We start from the raw sequence: 24,395 nt of genomic DNA on the forward strand, positions 1-24,395 counted from the left end.
GGGAATGGCATGGCAAAGTGTGGAAACTTAGAAGACAGGGTGAGCTTGTGTTACCTGAGCATAATGTCCACTGAGTTTGTGATGTGGGACAGGGGCCGGAAACACTGGTGGGTTGCAGCTTGGTGCACACACCCTGTGGGTCCTGGCCCAGCTCCACTTTTCTGGCTCCAAGTAACCCAGGGCAGGCAAAGGCAGAGACATGCCCATGACCACCTAGTTTATGGGATAGTGTCCAATCTGTGGATATTCTCTTCCTCCTCCCAGCTCCTCACTCTTCTGATCCTGGTTTGGGGGTCTCTGCTTTGTTTTACTGCAACTGTATCATCTAAGGAGTCCAAATGCTCCAGAGCCTGTCAAGCCCTACACATTCAATCTTTGTGCATCACTCCCCATTGTCAACCTTGCGGAAGAAAGAGGGCTTTGACCCCAACAATCTGGGCTCCACAGTGATCACAGCTTCATTTCTTGGAACACCACACCAGTAATTCATCGTGCCATCCTGGGATGGTGCAAGCCAGCACTTTCCATGTTCCTATGCAATGAGTTCAGTGTACGTCAGAGAAATAAATGATCCTGCATGCTCCCACATATAATAACTTTTTGCAGTGTGAACAAACAGTGGGAAAAGACCCATGTATTGGCTCTCTTAAAGCAAATGCAATGCAACCAGACCACATGGGGCACCAGCCAGTTGGCTGTTATGTGCAGTACAGCTTTATCAACTTCCAGCTCTTGAAACTCACAAAGGTGAGCTGGCCTGTCCTTCATTGCCTTGGACCTGCCCACCAGTTCCTATCCTTCATCTGTTACCCAAATGTTTTTTTCTTAAAAAGACAGTCTCTTTCTTGAATTAGTTAGGGTTTTCCAGAGAAACACAACCGATAAAAGATGATAGGTGAGATAGATGATAGATAGATAGATAGATAGATAGATAGATAGATAGATAGATAGATATAAATTGATAATAAAGGATTTGTTGTCAGGAATTGGTTCACATGAGGCTGAGAATTCCTAAGATCTGTGGTCTGAAGGCCTATGAACCAGGAGAGCCAATGGTGTAGGTCTCAGTCCAAGTCTGAGTCCAAAGGATAAAGAAGACCAATGTCTCAGCTCAAAGACAGGTAGAAAGGTGAATTCTCTTTTGCTCTACCTTTTGTTCTCTTCAAGCCTTTGTGAACCAGATAAGACCCACCCACATTGGAAAGGGCAATCTACGTGATTCAGTCTATAGAGTCAAATGTTAATCTCATCCAGAAGCACCCTCACAGACACCACAAAAATAATGTTTGACCAAATACCTGGGAACACCATGGTCCAGACAAGGTGGCACATGAAATTAACCCTCACAGTCCCTAAATGCATGCTTTACCCTGCTGTAGTGACTATAACAAAGCACTTAGAAAGTGGAACACTATTTATTTGTTGACCTGTCTGTGGCCTATCCCTTCCCTACCAGAACCTATGTCCTGCGACAGTAGGCTCTTTTCCTGTCTCACTCATGCTGACCTGTTGGGCCTAAAACAAGACCAGCACACACTAGGTACTCAAAAGAGACTTGTTGAATAAAGTAGCCAGAGTGGTTGGTCCCTGAGTACTTTTTAAAAATATTCTTAATATTTTCCAGTATTTTCTAAAATGTTTTAAATGGACTGTATCCTACCTATAAGATAAAAAATGTAATAAATGATACAAATTTCATTTTTTTTAAAGTCAATTTGTGAAAATTTCTGAGTTCCCTTTCCTGCCAATATTTTCCAGCCTGGGACCAACAAAAGCATCTTTCTTTGACAACTGACCACCATGCGGCTCTTTCCCCTGAGCCAGAGGAAAAGATCTCATTTCTGAGTAGTAAGTCTCATTGTCGAGGGAGAAATGAAAGGTCTGTTTTTTTATGAGCCCAACATTGGGGCCTCTGTTCTCTCATTTAATCCTCATACCAGCCTTTGAGCAAGGCAGGCTGAACACACTTTGCAGATGGGGAAACTGAGCTGGGAGAGTTGTTGGGACAAGCCAATGAGCTGTGATCTGACAACCTAGCCACAGCGCACGTACCAGACCTGGAGGTGGCAGGGGAGACCAAATGCCTGCTGCAGGCAATTCTCAAGGCAGTCTTAGTCCTCTTTTCTGCCGAAATCCCTTCCACAGCTTTCTTTTCCTATCATGTCTGTGTGCTTGGGGAATGAATGTAAGTGAGCATGCTTGCATGTGCTCTGCAGGCAGATGTCATGCACACACAGCCTTGCATGTGGATTCAGACATGTATATGCAGCACGTGGTTGTGTGTTCATGTGTGTATTGTGGTGTCCTATGTGTGTTTATCTGTGGGTGTCTCTTCATGTGTGTGTGTGTTCCGTCTTCTGTATCTGTATGTATCTGCATTTTGTACTTAGAGGAAAGCACAGAAGGACAAAAGTGATACCTGCTCCCAAGAAGCTTCTAGGTAATTAGTGAAGAGACCAAGCACATGGAGGCATTTGGGTAAAGTGTGACCTCTGAAAAGTCAGGTCATGTGAGCCAGTGCAGCCCAGGCTCAGGCCTTGGACCACACAGGCCATGGAGTTCATCAGTCTCCACCACCTATCAGCTAGGGGATCACACACCACTGGCTGGACCTCAGCCTCCTCACCTCTACTACCAACTTCTTCTGCAGCAAATAGTGTGGCCTCCAGGAAGAACATCCTGAAATGCAAAACCTGGCCCAGGGGAAAGAGCCAGAAGGAATAGGAGAGTCGGCTTCAGATACTGTTCTGGGAAAAGGAGATGGCTATGAACAGGAGCAATCAGAAGGGCCACATGGAACCTGCAGGGGTTCAACTGGGTCATGGAGAGTTCACTGAAAGCAGGTATGGCTGGGGAAGGCCATTAGAAGATACAGGCTGACAGGATATCCTTCCATCAAGTCCCGCTGTTTCAATGCCGGTCAGAATGCAGCCTTCCAGGATGACACGGAGCACCCTGCAGTGCCACGGGGAACCTGGCACCAGCCAGCTACACAGCCCCAGTATGCTCCCCGGCAGCATGACTCAGGCCTACCTCCGTGTGGCTGGGGGCACTGACCCGGCTACTTCACCCCTCTGGTGTTCACACTTTCCCCAGTGAAAGCCCTGACCCCTGCCCCCTCACAGGGCTGGGGGTGGCGAGGACTGAATTAGGCTGGAACATGTACCTCTCTCAAGGAAAGGAGAAAATAAATGTCATAGTGAAGAGAAAAGCCGTGCTCTCATTTGTCTGTGAAGTCTCGTGTACAGAGAGTTTTATCAGCCATGAAATTAGCCCTTCATGCTCTCCTACGCTAGCAGTCCAGTGAGGACTGAGAGGGCACTGTCTCAGCGCCTCCCATGACCACAGGGGACCCCATTCCCAGTCCAGCCCTCCCTGCTGCCTGTCTCGTGGCAGCCACTCCCATGGGCCAGGCCACACACAGCCATCAGGGCACAGTGGCATAAGGATGCAAAGCTCCATCCCTGTGCTCTGATGTCTCTGGCTCAGCTGCAGGCAACGGAAACCAACTTCTGCAGAGCCACACCTAAACAAAGACACTTTTTCCATGTCCAAAGTTTCCAGCATTTTATAGACACATCTTTGAGTTTTGACCTGGGGGCTTTGAAATGACACTGTAAGGTGGTAGGAAACACATAGGCTTGCCAGTGAAATCTGGGTTCAAACCCTGGCTGCCCTACCAAATCAATGTGATCCTGGATGAGTTCCTTTGCCTCTGAGTCTTAGTTTCTTTGTCTCTCAGGAGAGCATCATGATGTCGCTCTGCAAGTGGAGAACAGGACCAGATGGGGCTGCACTGGAGGCCTGTGGCCAGTTGCATGTCCCTGCACATCGGACCTGACACCTGCTCCCAGGGCTGCCTGCACTTGGGGAGGCTGGGTGTGGGCCTGACCCCAGAGCTGTCATGCTGCTGAGGGGCTCACACACATGCACATACACACACACACACACACACACACACATGCACACATGCATATATACATGCCCTGACCTGTGGCATGTGTGCTTTCTGATGTCTGCACTTGACTGGAATATTTCTCTGTGCCTGCCTCTCTAAGATGAATTCTGGTGGCATCCACAGATTCGACTGTCTGACCCAGCTATTTCAGGATGGACAAGTATCAAAAATATTTTCCTCCATTCCTGCCCTTGCCTGGCCCAAGTGCTCTTCAGGCAATTGCCTCTTTAATGGAAGAAAAGAAATCATTCTTATTCTCCCCATTTTCTCTCTCTCATCTCCATCCCCTTCCTTCTTCTGGGAGTCTTCAGCCTTGGTGGGGAGGAGGCGACCAGAATGCTTTCATGCACAGGGACCTCTCTGGTGTGGCCATTGGGACTACAGCACAGGAGATGGCCTGCCCTTGTGTGGGGGCTGGGGTTCAGCATCTCTTAGTGCTCTGAAGCTTCTAGGACCACCATGTTCCCCAGTTTGACAGGATGAGCATCCAGCCCAGTCTAGAGAAGCCTGAGCTCCACTTTGCTTGGGCTTCTTAGCCAAAACTTATTTATTTCCATTAAATGATAATGGCTGTAAACAAGGTTTAACCTTGGCCACTGTAGGTCCTGGGGGTCTCCTGGAAAGTAGTGTCTTGCATGGTGAACAGGGCCTCTGGGCTCTCTCCATGCCTTTCAGGGCCCAGGGAACACTCCTTTGGCCACCTGCTTTTGCATACCCCAGCACCCCTGCTGGCTGCCCGGACGTGATCCTAGCTCATTATGGCCTTTCACTGACTCTCATTCTGTGAAGTCCCCTGGGGGTTAGCCCTAGCTTTCCATCTGTAGGTCCTGTTCTGCCCTCGTGGGCAGGGTCAGCAAGCCAACTTTGCCCCAGGGAATGAGCAAGAGCCCACGGGGGTGAGGCAGACCCTCCACCTGCTGTGGACCCTCATCAATAGCTGCACTGGAGGCCTGTGGCCAGTTGCATGTCCCTGCTCTGGGACAGCCCAAACTTATTCAGACTTCTGCTACCCTCTTCTCCTGAGTTTCCTAGCTGTCCACTTCCATCTCTGTACTGGGAGAAGGGCCCTCTATACCATTTGGCATTCTTCCCACCTGTATATCCTCCACACTTTTTAGGTCTAGACTTAGCTTCTTTGGGATTGTTACTTCTTGAAGCTCTTTTTAGATACCAAAGCCAGGAACTGCACAAATCTCTTCTTCCTCAAAATACCAAGCACTTGTGCTTTGGCCAGAGATAAGATTGTCTTTATAAGATTAAAAAAATTAATAGGAGGCTTACAGAGGAAGTCAGTTTGCCAACTTACAAGTTCCAGTTCCTCTATTTCCTTAACTTCAGTGTGATCTCAGATAAGTTAGTGAACCTCTCTATGTCAATATCCACATCTATGAAATGAGAATACTAATAATGAAGTAATACAATTGAAAGTGCTCAGAAGTATCAGGCATTGAAGAGTCACTCAAAAAGTATAGCTATTATTAACATTTAGAAAGGCAATTGACTTTTCTGTTCTGTCTTAGTGTTTCGTGGCCTCTATTTTCTGGGCCAAAAGATAGCCCAAGGGCAACAAAGGGCCCATTGAGGAAGCATATGGGACAACCACACCTAAAACAAAAATACAGCAAAGAAATACCTTAGTAATTACCTCAAACATTACCATGTGACACTTACTACTTTACTATTCCCAACAAGCCAATGGGCGACATTACCACCCTTCCTTAGAGCCCAGGGAGTGGAGGCATAGAAAGTAAATCTCCCATAATGAAAAGAAATCTAGTGTCCAGCCAGCTGGACCGGCACTGTCCATGTAGCAGCCACCAGCCACAAAAGGCTCATGAGCCTTGGAGTGTGACATTGTGAACTGGGATATCCCATGAGTATAAAATGAGTGCTGAATGTGGGTGACTTAGTGAAAAATATGTATGCATAAAATATTTTATGAATATCTTTTATATTTATAGCAATTTGAGATAACTTTTTTTATATATTAGGTTTAATAAAACATAAATTATAACGATTATACCTGGTTCTTCAAATGTGGCTACAAGAAAAAGTTTAATCACGTGTGTGCCTGGCATCATATTTCCATTGGATACACTGAATTCCTTGACGTAAGTGGCAAGGTCCAAGCCAGGTCTGTGTTCCATCTCTAATGAGAGCAGCTCCAGAAAATACAGAGTCTCACCTCGGTCCCTCTCCTTCTTGTCCAGGCCACTGGCTACTGGTTGACAAGGATAACAGAACTATGCCTCTTAGAACTCTGCATCCTACGATCTAAGACTGTCTTGCCATGACAGGCCACCCAGAGGGCTTATAGATCCATCATTCTCTGCATAACTTGTTCAGGAAGGGGTGACCAAAAGTAAAGAGTCCACCATTCAGCTCAAGGTAGGTACTTAGGGAAGTACATGGGATAGGACAAGAGAGATGGGAGAGATTTAGGAGAAGATTTATCTAGAGAAAGATTAGCTCTGAAGTGCCATTGGTTTTTCTTCTGTCTTCACCTTAAGCCAAGTGAAAGAAGCTTCATGAGAGTCCCTAGGAGGGTTTGGTGTATATCTCTGGGTGATACAAGGACAAGACCTGATTCCCATCCAACACAAATATCTAATGACCAGAGGCCTTGGCTGTGGGCCAGATGGGGGTCTGCCCTGGGGAGACAGAGCAAGGTCATCAGGAAGCTTCTCTACCCAGAGGGCCCAGAGAACAGCTGAGGGGAAGGAGCCTGGGCTCAGGGGACATAGTGAGAAACTGCAGTGAGAGGTCCCCAGTCCTGGGATGAGGCCCCCAGTCCCCTGAACAGGTCTTGTAGACCAGACTGAGAGAACCCCACACTCACCTTTCCATTCGTACATGCAAGACTGGCAGGGGCTATGGCTCATGTGGTTACAATACTGATATCTCCAGTACCCACACCCCTTCAACCTCAGTTAAGATGGACTTTTAGCTGACACATGGCCACCCTTCCTCACTTCCCTTACAGCTAGAAATTAGCCTGTCAGTGTGTTCCACAGGTGTGTACAAATAATGTGTGGGGCTTCCAGGAAGTCCTCTTAAAAGGGAGCCAATGCAGGTGCCATCTCTGATTTGACATTCTTTGGATGATTCTCTGCTGAGTCTGTTTTTTTTCACCCAAGGTTTGAGGCACATTTCCAACAATACAGTATATTCAAGTGACTCCAAATAGTTCAATGCTGCCCAGAGCAGGTGTAAGGGACAAATGGAGAATGCCGAGGCTGGAGAAGCAGTGAATGGCAGGTCTTAAGTATCCTGGCCCAGCCTCCAGAGAATGCTATTTCCTCTCAGGAGCATTGGGTGCCACCCAAGAGTTCTTGCAGTACACAGACACATACATGGATCTCTTTCCAGAAGGCTACTTCAGAATATGGATTCAAAAATCAAGAGGTAGGTCAGAACACTCTGGCAGTATGCTCTCAGGTACTGGCAGTAAAGATGAAGAAAAGTAGAAAGAGTTGACAAATATTAAGAAGTTCTAGGGACACCTGGGTGATGCCGTCAGTTAAGTGTCTGACTCTTGGTTTCAGCTCAGGTCGTTATCTCATAGTGGTGAGATTGAGCCCCATATCGGGCTCCATGCTCAGTGCAGTCTGCTTGGGACTAGCTCTCTCTCCCCCTCTGTCCCTCCCTCCCTTCAAATAAATAAGTAAATCAAAGAGAGAGAAGAGAGAAGAAAGAGAAGAAAGAAAGAAAGAAAGAAAGAAAGAAAGAAAGAAAGAAAGAAAGAAAGAAAGAAAAAAGAAAGAAAGAAAGAAAGAAAGAAAGAAAGAAAGAAAGAAAGAAAGAAAGAAAGATCCAGAAACAGATTTGGTTGTTGATGAGCCCTGTGTACTAAAGGAGAAGGCAGGCCAACAACCAGAGCCAAGCCTAGGCTTCTGACTTTAGCAGACTTTCATCCAAAGGATCCATTCATAGGGAGAAAGAATGCTGGAGAAGACAATGAGCTCAGGGTTAATGGGTTAAGATTGGCATTGAGATATGTCCAGTGGAGTATGGAGTTTGGGAGGGAGCCGTTGATAATCACAATACATATCACTTACTGAGTGCTTAGGTAGTATTCTAAGCACGTTCCTGTATCCTATTATTACTCCTTTGTTAGAGATGTAGAAACTGAGGTCACAAAGGTTGTGATCCCAAGCTGTTAACCACTATGCTCCCTGTTAAAAGGGACTAAGGCTAAGGTATCAATAAGAAGAGGAATGAGAATGGTCCATCCAACAATCAGGATCCCATGGAGAGCGGGAACACTAGAAGCAGGAGCAGTTTTAGTGGAAGTGTGAGATTGGATGTAAGCAATGAGAGAAGCAAAAAAATACCAGAAATGTGAAATGCTGTGAGTGGTAGCCAGAAAACAATGAGTCAAAGTAGAATTTTTATTTAAATTCCAATATAGTTAACATACAGTGCAACATTAGTTTCAGGAGTACAATATAATGATTCAACCCTCCATATATCACCCAGTGCTCATCACAAGTACCCTCCTCAATCCCCATCACCTATTTCACCATCTCCCCACCCCACTATCCTCTGGTAATTATCAGTTTGTTCTCTGTAGTTGAGTATGTTTCTTGATTTCTCTCTCATTTTTCCCATCTGTTTTGTTTCTTTAAGTTAAAGATAGAACTACTCTATGATCTAGCAATTACATTACTAGTTGTTTACCCAAAGAATACAAAAACACTGATTCAAAGAGATACATGCACCCCCAATGTTTATAGCAACATTATCTAAAAGAGCCAAATTATAGAAATAGCCCAAGTGTCCATCAACTGATGAATGGATAAAGAAGCTGTGGTATACATATACAATGGAATATTACTCAGCCACCAAAAAGAATGAAATCTGGGATGTCTGGGTGGCTCCACGGTTCAGTGTCTGCCTTTGGCTCAGGGTGTGATCCTGGGATTCGGGATCAAGTCCCACATCGGGCTCCCCACAGGGAGCCTGCTTCTTCTCCCTCTGCCTATGTCTCTGCCTCTCTCACTCTCTCTGTATCTCTCATGAATAAATAAATTAAATCTTAAAAAAAAAGAATGAAATCTTACCATTTGCAATGACATGGATGGAGCTAGAGAATATTATGCTAAGGAAAATAAGTCAGTCAGAGAAAGAATTTTCTTAATATTAGTGGACTTGAGAAGATTTAATTACCATCAGGAAGACACCAACACAAAGAGGTCTAATTATACAGAATGGAGAAGAGATGGCCAATGACATCAAATCTCCGAAGAGGCAGAAAGGGCTGGAACCCAGAATAATGTGGAGGGATTGGCCCTGAGCAGTAGGGCATCCCCAATGAGAAGGAAGGAAAGAAGGGTTGGAGGGATGGAGAGAAGAAGGGAGGAAGTGAGGGAAGAGGGAAGGAAGGGTAGGGCCAGCACAGGACACAGGTCAATGTGTTAACTTGCTGGGGGGAAATTGAATTTCTGTCTGATAAAATCTTTCAATTACTCAGCAAAAGAAGAGGTCAATCACCAGCTGAGATGTGGGAGTAACAAAAAAAAAAAAAAAGCAAGAAGTACAGGGCTATAGAAGGTTCAATATGGTCACTGTGGTGACAGAGGAGCATTTGCTGGTCAGAGCCTCACCCCTCACTCCTCTGCTGCTCAAGAATCAGGGATTCCTGGGCCTGGGATGTGACAGGAACCTACAGGGAAAGTCTTATCTTCCCTGTTTTTAGCAAAGCCAGACTCCATGGCAGAGGGCTGCTCTAGTTCAGACAGGTACTCTCTGATTTGGAGGTAAAGTGCTGAGATGCCTGATGAGCTGGACACAAAACGTTGACTTTTCCCATAGTTGAAAACATTAATAATTAGGCTATGTAATAAAACCACAACAAATTATAATATGACAAGAAAGAAGACACTATATTGACCTCTCTCTGCTTGACCCCTGCATTTATCTGCAGGGAAGAGAGGGGCTGGATCAGTTTGAGGAGAAGGTGAGAACCCCCAAATTGTCAACCCAGGGGGAATGCCCACCTGCCTCCTGCTGCAGAGTCAGCATCCACCTCCGCAATGTGGTGGCCACTGAGCACCCTCACAGCCCTGCCCATTATTGGAGCCCGCGCTCAGAGAAATCTCTGCAGTGCTAATTACCAGGCAGAGCACTGATATTCTATAATTGAATTAATTCAATATGGTCTATAAAATAAAACTAGCATGACCACTCACCGAGCCCCCCACGCAAGGTCATGATCATCTCATTTCAGAAATATTTATTCACTCCCAATCCCTGGCACTTTCCAGCAACAGGGACTGTTAGTTCCTACAATTTAGGTTCCTTTTTTTGTCCTCCCTAGAAAAATTAATTACCTAAACAAACTGAATAGAATAAACAGCTTGAATTGGAAATTATAAAGTTGCCTAGTCCAGCAGTACAGGAGGTTGTTATTCACAATATGTCACTTTAAGATAAGTTAATAAAGAAATATAGAAGAGAATCCATTTTTAGTCATCATTAGCATACACAGTACAAAAAGCTACAGGGTATTCAATTAATTCTAGACCATAATTATGGACCAGGAGTCTTGCATATAAATCAAATTTCTTTTCTGTTTTTTTTTTTTTTTGCTTTCTTGCCTTCCATGTAAAGGGAAATACCATTTCCAGGCAGAGTGCAGAGGAGGATGAATGGCTGCTGCCCAGCCACAGGGCTCAGGAACCCCAAGAACTTACATGGGAGCTTCAACCCTGGAGGTATTTCATAAACTTCTCACATCCGGAAAATCATAATTACCATCTTTGCCATCATTTCCCATTTTTCTCCAGCTGCCATCTGTCAAGAGGCACTGGCCACTTAAACCTCATGTAAGTTGTGCAGTTACTAATTAATCCCAGAAGACAGCACAAGCTAAGTGGAAATACATTATTTTAAAAAGATGGACGGAAACCAGCCACCGTATGATAGATACTACATCAGGAGGGCAACTCCATGTGTCACTGTGGAAAAACAAAATGATGGAGGAAATGATTTGCAAAATGCAAGCTCACACTCTGTTCTTCATGTTAAGTGCTAGAAATCACAATTCTAGAGCAGAGAGTGTTTTCAGTTGTGATCTGGGGACTGCTGGGCCCTGGAGATATTTCTCCAGTTTATTTGGGGTGTTTTTATGAAGAGTTCACTTCTAGATGTTTTTGGAAAATCTGAAGTTTCTTTCTTAACTCTTTCTTTTTGGCCCCCAAGTCACACCTTCCTCTTCTCCCTGAGCATTACTCAAATAGGACACCTCTATTTGACCAAGCTTCTCTCTTTGCCATCTTTGCCTTTAAATAAACATTTCCCAGATCTTGAACACATGGAAATGTCCCCAAGTCACCTTTTCCCTTTGCTGAAGACGTGAATGTGGTTGTAAGGTGTCTGTGGCAGAGAATGAGGCCCACCTATTGTTTCTGTTTGCCTGACAGCTTCACCTCCACCCCTCCGAACCACAGGCTGAGGGAAAGTGGCTTCTGGAGAGGGGGTTGTTTTCATGCTTCTGACTACAGCAGACAGAGAGGTTTCCTGTCCAAGGTCTGGGAAACACCCTGTGCTCCCTTTCATCCATCCAACAGACATCACTGAGCCTACAGAGCACAGAGGACACATCCAAATATAAGACAGATATAACCCCTGCCCACCAGTCCTGGCACCTGCCCAAGGCTGGAGTCTCTCCATTGCCAGCTTTTCCTCCCTCTCTCCCCAAACTTTCTTTCACACACATGTGCACATGTATACACACACACAGACTCAACTACATCCATGAACACACATGTTTATACAGCTGCACCTATATTCAGCAGCTCTGTGCTCAAACACACTTCATTCCTTTGCCAAGTCCCTCTTCACCTCTTCTTCTCCTTTACCAGCTGGGGCTAATCCATCTGAAACCTTTGTGACTCAAGCTCAGCTGTCACCTCCCCAGGAAGCCTGCATGCAGAGCCCCACTTCCTGTGCCCAGAGCCCAGGGCTCCCTATTTCATGCTCCCACCTGTAGAGAGACCTCTCTTCCCTGTGCGGTTGTGGGTACCTGACTCATGGCATAGCCCCCACCCAATTGAGCTTGGCAACCTCTGCAGATGAGTGAGTCCTTGAATCTCTACAGGTGCCTAGCTGAGTTCTAGGAGCTCCTAGTTGTGGAGGATAAATTTAAGGAACGTACTATTTCAAGAAGTTCTGAACACAAGAAGAGGAGGGTAGAGCCCTTTCTGGAAAGTTCTAGAGAAGCCCATCCTCATCCTATTCCTGATGAGTTATCAGGGAGTTGGGAGTATATTTATAGCCCCTAAGTCAATGCCATTCACTCACCAGTGAACATTCATTGAGCCAGCTAAGGGCCAGTGTCTCTACTACGCTCTGAGAGGGGGTGAAGGAGCCAAGATCACCTCCTTCAGGGTGTTCCAGAGGAGGCAGTCCTGCTAGCCTCTGCCATCTGCCTTTCGGGGTCCTCATCAGAGCTTGGAGACCCTGGGCTGGAGGCCAAGGACTATGGTTTGGAGACAGCAACCCCCAAATCACAAAACATTGGAGTTCCAGAGGTTCCTGGAACTGCTGTTGCAACACTCCTCATGTACACATGCACTTGGCCCAGGGTTCCAGGGCACTGGTGACAAACTAGCTCAAGGCCCACACCCCCAGATTCCTAGAATAGGGACCTTACTTCCTCCTAACATTCCTCTTCCCCAGGGCATTTACTGAGTATCTGGTCCACATCCACAGCCTTATAATTTACATATGGGGAAAATAAGGGCCAGAGAGCCTAAGTGACTTTGCAGGTCCTCTGCCTCACTGGATAAGAGGCATTCAGGCCTGAGCCAGTCCTGCCTGACTGCACAACTCAGCCCAGTAATACCTGATCCAGGGGTTTCTAGAGAATGGGGATTAATTGGGGCTGAGCCCACAGGACTGGATGAGGGAACCTCTCTAACACCAGGGGGCAGGTATCCACAAGACAGAGCAGCTCTCCTTTGCAGGGGAGATGAAATGAGTCCCTGGGAGGAAAGAAGGCTATGGCTTCAGCACCCAGTCGTGGCTCTCCATCCAAAGAGCTTCCCCAAGGGACCTGGCCTCTGGAGTGCTCACTGATAAATCAACACAGAGATGTACACTGTACCTGACTGGGGAGATCTGTGGCTTGGGACCATTAGCCTGGATTTCTTTCCTTGCCTGGGTTTTAATTCAAGCAGATTTTAGGTCCAGACAATCCTTTTCACAAAGCCCCTCACTACGTTGCCCATACCAAGGGGATTGAATGAAAATGAAGTTGGATGTCCCAAACCATCCAGGATGTGGTAAGGTGCCCTGAGAGGTGAGCTTGCCCAGCTTTGCAGTAGTGGCCACCATGTCCATCACTAAGGTTAAATCCATAAAAGATAGTGCTGTACACCACATCACACAAATTCTTTAAAAAGAGAGACTGGGTGAGTCACCCTGGTGTGTGAGTCACCCTGCTATGAGTCACCCAGTGTGTGAGTCTGTGTGTCAATCAGTTGATATGGGAGTTGCTCAGTATGCACTACTCTGGCATGAGTCATTCTGTGGGACAGATGGGTTTCACACATAAGTCATCAGGATAGGTCTGTAAACCAAAGGCAGAGTCACAAGTCTGCCCTAAAAAGCATCACTGAAGATCCTACCTATTCCTATAGTCTTCAGTCCCACTCCTCCACTTGCCATATACTTTTGGCTGGCAAGCTGCCCCTGTCCTTTGTTGGATTGTTCCTGGGGCCTTTTGAAGAAGCTGGTATTGCAGCTAAGGAAAGATATTGAGCCTGAGAGCCATGCTTAGCCCAAAAGACATGCTTGAGGACACCTGGGCTGCCTCCTCTGAACAGTGCAAACCAGCACCCACCCACCACACCTTCTCCTCAGACCCACTCCTCCCATCACTGTGCTCTGAAAATTTGTCCACCTCCTGTCCTCCTCTGATGGAAGTCCTTCCTGGGATCACTGTAAGGGGACATGGACTCCCTCATTCATCTTTGTGTTCCCAGAGCCTTGGAGCAAGCTTCAACAAGCCCAATCATTAATTCATGGTTTACTCAGCCCTTCATTCATTTACTCAGAGGTCATGTATAGAACACCTACTGTGGGCTGCCCGGGTGGCTCAGCGGTTTAGCGCTGCCTTCAGCCCAGGGCCTGATCCTGGAGACCGGGGATCGAGTCCCATGTCGGGCTCCCTGCATGGAGCCTGCTTCTCCCTCTGCCTGTGTCTTTGTGCCTCTCTCTGTCTCTCATGAATAAATAAATAAAACCTTTAAAAAAAAAAAAAAAGAACACCTACTGTGAGTGTTTAAGAGTCGAGGCACCAGAAGGGAAGGACAAGATGACAGAAAAGCAGGGATCCTCAACTCACCTGGCTCCACAAACTTACCTAAGATAACTTTCAAAACATCCTGAACACCTACAAATTCGACCTGAGACTTAAAGAGAGAAAGCTGGAATGCTACAGAATGAAAAGTTTTCACTTCTAACAAGACAGGAAGATGAAAAACGAAAAATAAAAACGAATAAAGTGGGGGTGGAGCACCGCGAGTAGCCGGGCTATGCAGAGCAGCAAAAGCCTCCACGGCAGGAAAGCCCAACCCTGGAGAAACAGGAACTTTAAAATTTCATGCCAGAGTTTTCCCTGGCAGAAAAGTGCTTAGTAGGGAATCACAGGAAGGGCAGTGAAGCAGGAAGGGCAGTGAAGCCTCCAGGTCCCCGGAGTCACTGCAGGAGGAGGGCCCGGGGAGGGCTCCCCGCCAACCGCAGTCCGACGTGGGTAAAGGGCTGGAGCGCCGCAGCCCTCGGGGCATCCCGGAGAAGCCAGTGGGGTCCGCGGGCGGCTCCGGATGGGGGTGGCTGCGCCCCGTTCCCTTCGGGAGAGGCGGCCCGGACTGTGGGTGCAGCAGCCCAGGCCCCGGATCCCAGGGCGCCCGAGCAGCCGAAGCCGATGATCCTGCATTCTGCCTGGGAGAACACAGGAGGGCGGGCACGGGACAGCAAGAACTCTCCTGCCACTGGGCGCCTCGCAAGCTATGCAAATCAGTGCACTGGTGGCACCCCAGGAGCATCTAGGCAAGTGACGACTGGGAGATTACGGTTAGTTACTAGTGGGGAACCTGACTCCAGAGCTGCCACTGTTGTTTTTCCTCTTGGTTTTACCCTGCCTGAGAGAGGTGGGGCCACCAGGGGACAGGGGCCTCATGGGGTAAAGAGCTCCCCCCGGCACCCAGCAGGGGTCGGGGCAGCTCCGCCAGGTGCACACACCTGAGAATCAGCACAGCAGCTCCTCCCCCAGAAGACCAGCTGGAAGGACAAGGGAAGAGCAAGTTCTTAACCAAGCAGCGCTGGAAAGCTCCAGGACCAAGGGAAATTTATATAGAACTAGAGGGACCCTTTTATTCTTTTTCCATTACAACTCATTTTTATATCAGGCTAAAAATTTCCAATATTTTTTTCTCTTTCCTCCCTTACCTACAATATTTTACCATCTTTTCGTTTTTAAGCTTTTTTTCTTCCTTTTTGACTTTTATATTTCTACAGTTACATGTCTTAGATATATTTTTCACTTCTGGATTCCCATCAACGTATTCAATTTAATTTTGTTAAATATACGAGATAAGGATTTTTGGTTTTTCTGCTCACTTTGTTTTACACTGTGGAGGTTAGCAGCTTCTAAAACACAACCAACATAACCCAGAACCAAATGGAACACTGCGTTAGTTCATTCTGCAAGATTATATTCTCTCTTCCTTCCCATTCCACCTCTCTCTTTTATCTTGTATATGTTTTTCTGGTCAATGTTGGGCTTTCTATAAGTATTGCTGATTTATATAAATTTGGGATTGAGCATCTTCTAACATTCAGAACAATATACACTCAGAACCAAGAAGATCACCCTCTAGGACCCCTCAAGTAGCCTACATTCTCTCTCTACTACCAGTTCCTCACCACCACCATCCATCCCCCCCTTTTTTTATCTTTTTCCTCTTTTCCTTACTTTTTTCCTTTTTCCTTTTCTTTTTTACTCTTCTTTGTTTTTGGTTCTTGCCTTTTTATTTTTTTATTACTTTGTTTTAAAATTTGTTTTTCACTTTAGGGGTACTTTTGTTTTATTTTGTTCTGTTCTTCTTTTTCTATTATTTTCTGATCTATGACCTCTTTGGAATCATCTAGGGTATATTTTACTTAGGTCGTGGTTGATATTGTTGACTCAGCCCTCTCATACAGCTATTCCGCACTAGAGAAAATGACTAGAAGGAAGAACCCACCACAAAAGAAGAACTGGAAACACTACTCAGCCACAGAGTTGCAGAATTTGGATTTTAATACTATGTCAGAGAATCTATTCAGAAGTACAACTTTAAAGCTGCTGGTGGGTCTGGAAAAAAGCTTAAAGGACTCTAGAGAATTCCTTGCTGCAGAATTGATATCTAATCAGGCTGAAATGAAAAAATAGATTAAATGTGATGCAATCCAAACTGGATATTCTAACTGCTAGGGTTAATGAGATAGATGAGAGAGTGACATAGAAGACATTTTGATGGTAAGGAAGGAAGCTGAGGAAAAAGGAGAAAAACAATGAAGAGCCCATGAGAAAGGCTTAGGGAAATAAATGATAGCTTCAGAAGGAAGAATTTGTATATAATTGGGATTCCAGAAGAGGCTGAGAGAGATTGAGGACCACAAAGTATATTTGAACATATCATAGCTAAAAACTTCCTAAATCTGGGGAAGGAAACAGTCATTCAGATCCAAGAGAAAGGGAGGACTCCCCCCAAAATCAATAAAAACTGTTCAACACTTGACATATAATAGTGAAACTTGCAAATTCCAAAGATAAAGATAAAATCCCTAAAGCAGCATGAGACAAGAGATCCCTAACTTATATGGGGAGAAGTATTAGGTTAAGAGCAGACCTCTCCACAGAGACCTGGAAGGCCAGTAAGGGCTGGCAGGATATACACAGGGTACTCAATGAGAAGAACATGCAGCCAAGAATACTTTATCCAGCAAGGCTGTCATTCAGAACAGAAGGAGAGATAAAGAGTTTCCAAGATAGGCAGAAACTTAGAGTATGTTGTGGAGGCTGAGAAAATTAAGGCCATTCTACTTTAAGTTCAGTGTTAGCACAAGTACAGCCATCCCAGGGCCCTGTGAATAAGAGCTGAATTTTACATTACTTCAGTTACAGGGAAAAAAAAAAAAAAAAAACAGCTTACAGGTTAACGCCCTAGAAAGCCCCATATTAGAATGAGAACAGAGCTAAATGCCCTTGAAAGCCCCATATCAGAATGTAAACAGAACTTGAGAAATTCCTCCACCCCTCTGGAGGTCCCCTAGACCAGCCCATAAAACTAAGCTGGAACCCACCTCGGGGTCCAAGTCCCTACTCTGCTGTGTTGGGTATACTTGGACCCAAGCTCCAGCTTGTAAATAAACCCTCGTGTGTTTGCATCAGTGTCAGCTCCTTGGTGGTTTCTTGGATACGTAATCTTGGGCACAACATATGTGACCACCAAACTGGCTCAGCAAGAAATATTAAGGGGGGTGGGAGGCCTAGTAAAAGAAAGAGCGAGCCCAAAGAATCCACAAAAATAGGGACTGTACAGGTACTACGATGACACTAAATTCATATGTTTCAGTAGTTACCCTAAACGTGAATGGGCTAAATGATCCCATCAAAAGAAGCAGGGTATCAGACTGGATAAAAAAGCATACCCATCTGTATGTTGTTTACAAGTGACTCATTTTAGACCTAAGGACACCTCCAGCCTGAAAATGAAGGAATGGAGAACTATTTAGCATTCAAATGGTCCTCAAAAGAAAGCTGGGGTAGCAATCTTCATATCATATCAATTAGATACCAAAGACTGTAGTAAGAGATGAAGAGGGACACTATATCATACTTAAAGGATCTATCCAGCAAGAAGACCTAACAGTCATGAATATTTATTTCCCTACTGTGGGAACTGCCAAGTACATCAATCAATTAATAACCAAAGTAAAGACATACTTAGATAATAATACACTAATAGTCGGAGACTTCAACACACCACTTTCAGCAAATGAGAGATATTCTAAGCAAAACATCACCAAAGAAACAAGGACCTTAAGTGATACCCTGGACCAAATAGATTTCACAGATATATCCACATACTGGGTCAAAAATCAAGGTTTCAACCCATACCAAAAGATTGGGATTGTCCCCTGCATATTTTCAGATCACAATGCTTTGAAACTAGAACTCAATCACAAGAAGAAATTTGGAAGAAACTCAAACACATGGAGGTTAAAGAGCAACCTACTAAAAGATGAATGGATCAATCAGGAAATTAGAGAATAATTTAAAAGATTCATGGAAACTAATGAAAATGAAGACAACCATTCAAAGTATTTGGGATACAGCAGAAGCGGTCCTAAGAGGGAAATACATCTCAATACAAGCATCCCTCAAAAAACTGGAAAAAACTCTAATACACAGCTAACCTCACACCTAAAGGAACTGGAGAAGAACAGTAAGTAAAGCCTACACCAAGCCGAAGAAGAGAGATAATAAAGATTCAAGCAGAACTCAAGGAAATAGAGACCAGAAGAACTGTAGAACAGATCAACAAAACCAGGAGTTGGTTCTTTGAAAGAATTAATAAGATAGTTAAACCACTAGCCAACCTTTTTTTAAAAAAATACTCAAATTAATAAAATCACAGGGAATATCATTCTCAATGGGGAAAAACTGAGAGCCTTTCCCCTAAGATCAGGAGCATGACAGGGATGTCCACTCTTACCACTGCTATTCAATATAGTACTATAAGCCCTAGCTTCAGCAATCAGGCAACAAAAAGAAATAAAAGGCTTTCAAATTGGCAAATAAAAAGTCAAATTCTCCCTCTTCATAGATGACATGATACTCATATAGAAAACCCAAAAGACTCCACCCCAAGATTGCTAGAACTCATACAGCAATTCAGCAGTACGGCAGGATACAAAACCAACGCCCAGAGATCAGTGGCATTTCTATACATTAACAATGAGACTGAAGAAAGAGAAATTAAAGTCAATCCCATTTACAATTGCACTTAAAAGCATAAGATATTTAGGAATAAACCTAACCAAAGAGGTAAAGGATCTCTACCCTAAAAACTACAGAACACTTCTGAAAGAAATTGAGGAAGACACAAAGAAATGGAAAAATATTCCATTCCCATGGATTGGAAGAATTAATATTGTGAAAATGTCTATGCTACCCAGGGCAATTTACACATTCAATGCCCTATCAAAATGCCTCTTCACAGAGTTGGAACAAATAATCTCAAGATTTGTATGGAATCAGAAAAGACCCAAATAGCCAGAGGAATTTTGAAAAAGAAAACCAGAGCCAGGGACATCAAAATACTGGATTTCAAGTTGTACTACAAAGCTGTAATCATCAAGATAGTGTGGTACTGGCACAAAAACAGACACACAGATCAATGGAACAGAATAGAGAACCCAGAAATGGGCCCCCAACTCTATGGTCAACCAATATTTGACAAAGCAGGAAAGACTATCCACTGGAAAAAGGACAGTATCTTCAATAAATGGTGCTGGGAAAATTGGACAACTACATGTGGAAGAATGAAAGCAGACCATTCTCTTTCACCATACACAAAGATAAACTCAAAATGGTTGAAAGATCTAAATGTGAGACAAGAATCCATCAAAACCCTAGAGAAGAACACAGGCAACACCCTTTTTGAACTGGGCCACAGCAACTTCTTGCAAGATACAACTATGAAGGCCAGGGAAACAAAAGCAAAAAATGAATTATTGGGACTAAATCAAGATAAAAGTTTTTGCACAGCAAAAGAAATAGTCAACAAAACCAAAAGGCAACCTACAGAATGGGAGATAAAGGGCTAGTTTCCAAGATCTATAAAGAACTTATTAAACTCAACAGCAAAGAAACAAACAATCCAATCATGAAATGGGCAGAAGTCATGACAGAAATTTCACCAAAGAAGACATAGACATGGCAGACAAGCACATGAGAAAATGCTCCGCATCACTTGCCATCAGGGAAATACACATCAAAACCACAGTGAGATACCACCTCACACCAGTGAGAATGGGGAAAATTAATAAGACAGGAAGCAACAAATGTTGGAGAGGATGTGGAGAAAAGGGAACCCTCTTGCACTGTTGGTGAGAATACAAAATGGTGCAGCCACTCTGGAAAACTGTGTGGAGGTTCCTCAGAGTTAAAATAGAGCTACCCTCTGACCCAGCAATTGCACCTCTGGGGATTTACCCCAAAGATACAGAAGTAGTGAAATACCAGGACACCGGTGCCCCAATGTTTATATCAGCAATGTTCGCAATAGCCAAACTGTGGAAGGAGCCTTGGCGTCCTTTGACAGATGAATTTATAAAGAAGATGTAGTATATATATATAGTATATCATATATATAGTATATATATAGTATATCATATATATATATATGATGGAATATTACTCAACCATCAGAAAGGATGAATACTCACCATTTGTTTTGACATAGATGGAACTGGAGGGTATTATGCTGTGTGAAATAAGTCAATCAGAGAAGGACAATCATCATATGGTTTCACTCATACAGGGAATATAAGAAATAGTGAAAAGGATTATAAGAGAAAGGAGGGGAACTGAGTGGGAAAAATTAGAGAGGGAGACAAACCATGAGAGAGTCCTAACTCTGGGAAATGAACAGAGGGTTGCAGAAGGGGAGGTGGGTGGCAGGATGGGGTAGCTGAGTGACTGGCACTGAGGAGGGCACCTGAATGGGATGAGCACTGGGTGTTATACTATATGTTGGCAAATCGAACTTCAATAAAAACAAATTTTAAAAAAAAGAAACTGGGTACAACTTCCCTGTATCCTTCCTCTGCTATCATTTCTTACTAATGACAAATTAGTGACTGCTCAGTTATACTATTGGCTTGGCAGTTGGGCTGGGAAAATTAAATTTGCTCCCCTTTAAGTTGACCTTATATGAAACAACCTGTAAGGAAGGGGTCTTTGTGTTTGTTTCTCCAAAGACATTACTGTGGTGGATAGGGAAGGGTGCTGGTAGATGATGAAATTCAAAAGGCAGTCTTTCTTATAGGAAAGAAGTCAAGATTTGACATTAGATAGACTTGAGTTTGAAACTTGTCTATACTTTTTAGTAGTTAAAAACTTGAGCTAGTAGCAACAACTTTCTGAGCCTCAGTATCCTCATCAGTAAAATGGGAGTAATAAAGCTCTCCTTCCAGGGTTGTTGTGAGCAGTCAATAACTCATGGTCACTGCCCAACACATATTTTGTGCTTGTCAGGGCTATGAAGCCCTACACCCTCCATAAAGGAGGTTAGGAGACAGCACAGTGACTCAAAGAAGCCTCTTCTCCATTACCCTTAGCTTCAGACATATATATATTTTGCTTCCTGGGGGCACCCTCTGAGCTGACTGGATGATCAAATTTAAGAGGATTCATGGACCTTTATTGTGTGGAGGGCATTCCTGACTTTTACAGGGCATGCTTCTTTTGGGGGTGCTCTAACTTCATCTGGAGCTTCTCTGAAAAGACTATTCCTCTTTACCACTGCTTAAAATGGCTGACAATACAAAGTTGATGAGTATTTGGAGCCACAGGAGCTCTTGTTTACTGTTGGGGGGTGTGCTGGTAGGAGCTCTGTGAAAAACGATGCATTATTGCCCTGTAACTTGGCTGCCACATGCTATATGACCCAATCATTCCATTCCTGGATATGGAACTCTACATCCTGTAGAGGATATCCCATGCTCCTTAATCTTTTTATTAGGAATATATCTCAATCATATAAGTAGGTATATAGTAATATCTGCACATTTAATTTAAGTAGTGACAATAATACAGTGAACATCTGTGTATCCACCACCTAGCTTGAGACATAGAACATTACCAATAATACTGCAGCTCCCGGAGTTCATCTTTCTCAACTGCATCATTCTCTTAAAACTGAGTTTATTAATCACTTAGCTTTTTTAAAATAAATTTTATCATAGGTGAATATATCTCTTTTGCAGGTTTTTTAAAAAGATTTTATTTTATTTTATTTATTTTATTTTATTTTATTTTATTTTATTTTATTTTATTTTATTTATTTTATTTTATAATGAGAGACACAAAGAGAGAGCTCAATGTGGGACTTGATCCCAGGACTCCAGGATCATACCCTGAGCTGAAGGCAGACGCTCAACCACTGAGCTACCCAGGCGTCCCTGTTTTGCAGGTTTTTGAGCTTCATCTGAGGTGGAAAGATTCTAGATATGTTTCCTTTGGCCTGTTTTGGGTGTTTTTTTTTTTTTTGCATTTAATATTGCATTTATGAAATTTATGTATATTTTATATAGTATTCTCTTCATTGTATTATTGATGGACATTTGTGCTGTTCCCCTTATTGTGCTCTATGAAAACTTTTACTAAGTTTATTTTCCCTTTTTGTGCTGCTACAGGCACTTCTGTGTATGTCTCCTAGTGCATCTGTGCACAGATCTCTGCAGGTTACTGTTCCATATTCAGGAATGGAATGACTGAGTATGTGGCATCCAGGCTACAGGACAGTAATACATTGTTTTCCACAGCGCTCCTATCACCTTACACTCCCCCCACTTCCCACTGCTCCAAATTCTTATCAATTTTGTATTGGCAGACTTCTTAATTTTTGCCAATGTGAAGGGTGTTAAATGGTAACTTATTGTGGCTTCCCTATTCTTCTTTATAAGAATCTCTGAGAACCAGCATAAAGGCTAACTCTAGTTGGGGATATGTACCTGCAACTCCAAGTCCCCAGTTCACCAGGCTTGTCTATCTCTGCTTTCCTTAATTGGGCAGCAGCTAGGGCTGGTGATGGGGGAAGGGCAGAAGCCTGAGACATAATCTGATGGGACTTGTCTCTTTGAATTTGGAAATTTGTTCTGCCCACCCTGGGTCCTTCCACAACCTGCTCTCAGTTGTTGATTAATTTACCATAAAGCCCTGGAGTGGTGCAGCTGCGTGAAGGCTGAGAAATAGGGTTGGTTTGTGGCTGGTGAGCAGCAGGCCATCCATCACTCTGAGGGGAAATTGCTCTTTTAAGGAAAAGTAGTGAATTGTTTCTGGCCTGGGTGTAAGTCAGGCAGTGGTTTGGAACAGTGACAGAGCTTGCAGCCCTGGGCTAGATCCTTGATCGGTCATTTGTTGCTGCTGAGTGTCACACTTTGCAAATTTGCTATGGATAGATCATTTGATGTGTGGAAAAAGCAGTGATGGTGCCCTCATCTCTTAACATCTTAACAAAGATATTCCAGGGTCTCTTGACTGCTAGCTGACTCCCATCTGGGTCTGCTCAGCATCACACAGGGCCTGTTTCTCCTTTAGGATGGCCGAGAGCTGTTCATTTTCTCATCCTCTGATTCATTAGTTCAGTGGTTCTCAGCTGGGTGATTTTGCTCTTCAGGGAACATTTGGCCATGTCTGAAGACAGTTTTGGTTGTCATAACTGGAAGGTACTACTAGCCTCTAATGAATAGAGGTCAGAGATGCTGCTAAACATCCTACAATGCACAGGACAGCCTCTGCAACAAAGAATTATCTGGCCCAAATTGTTGACAGTGCCAAGGTTGAAAAATACTGCATTAATTTGTTGAAGTTTCAACAAACATTTATTGAGTACTGATGATGGGCCAGAAACTATCCAGCACAAAGGATAGCTGCATTCAGTGTGAGAGTTGGGGGGACCCCTCATCCTTGGCCCCTGTGTCTATTCAAACCCTGCAGTCCTCATTCTGACATTGGCTCCTTTGTCAGATGTGAAGACACTTGCTTTTTACATCCTTTCTGTAGCTGCTTCCTATTTTAATCAATGCTTATTATCCATCAGGCCCAAATCTGGGAGGCAGATGATGAGAAAGGCAGCAGCCAGTGGCCCAGGTAGAGATGATGGTGGGCAGGGCACAGGTGTGGAGGCTGACCACGGAGTAACCTGATGGAAGGCAGGACTGTGGCTGTGCATGAAGGGGTCAGTGAAGTATGAAAGCTGAAACCAGGAGCTTGGATGTAGTTCTGGCCTTCCCCTTGCCAGCTGTATGGCCTGAGAATATTTCTACACTCAAGGGTCTTGGTTTTCTCCCCTGTTAAGATGGGGACACTGAGAGCACTGAAGGTGGAGATTGTTATGAGGATTACATGCACTGATCCATGTGGAGATGCTCCATGTCCAGAGGAGCTTCCCTTTTGTGAGCCTAAACTGGGGGTGTAAGCACTGGGGACTATTCTGGCCTCATTCTTCCTGTGGTGGACCGAGTTCCCTATGAGAGTGTTGCTGTTTCCACCTTCCTCTATTTTCTTTCAGACTGTTTATGCAGGGAACAGGTGACGTCCTAGAGGCCCAGACTCTCCTCACCTATTTCCCTTTGGCTTGAGGCCACCCCAGTAGCA

Source organism: Nyctereutes procyonoides, unplaced genomic scaffold, assembly GCF_905146905.1.
Source record: "Nyctereutes procyonoides isolate TBG_1078 unplaced genomic scaffold, NYPRO_anot_genome, whole genome shotgun sequence".
NCBI classification, from domain to species: Eukaryota; Metazoa; Chordata; class Mammalia; order Carnivora; family Canidae; genus Nyctereutes; species Nyctereutes procyonoides.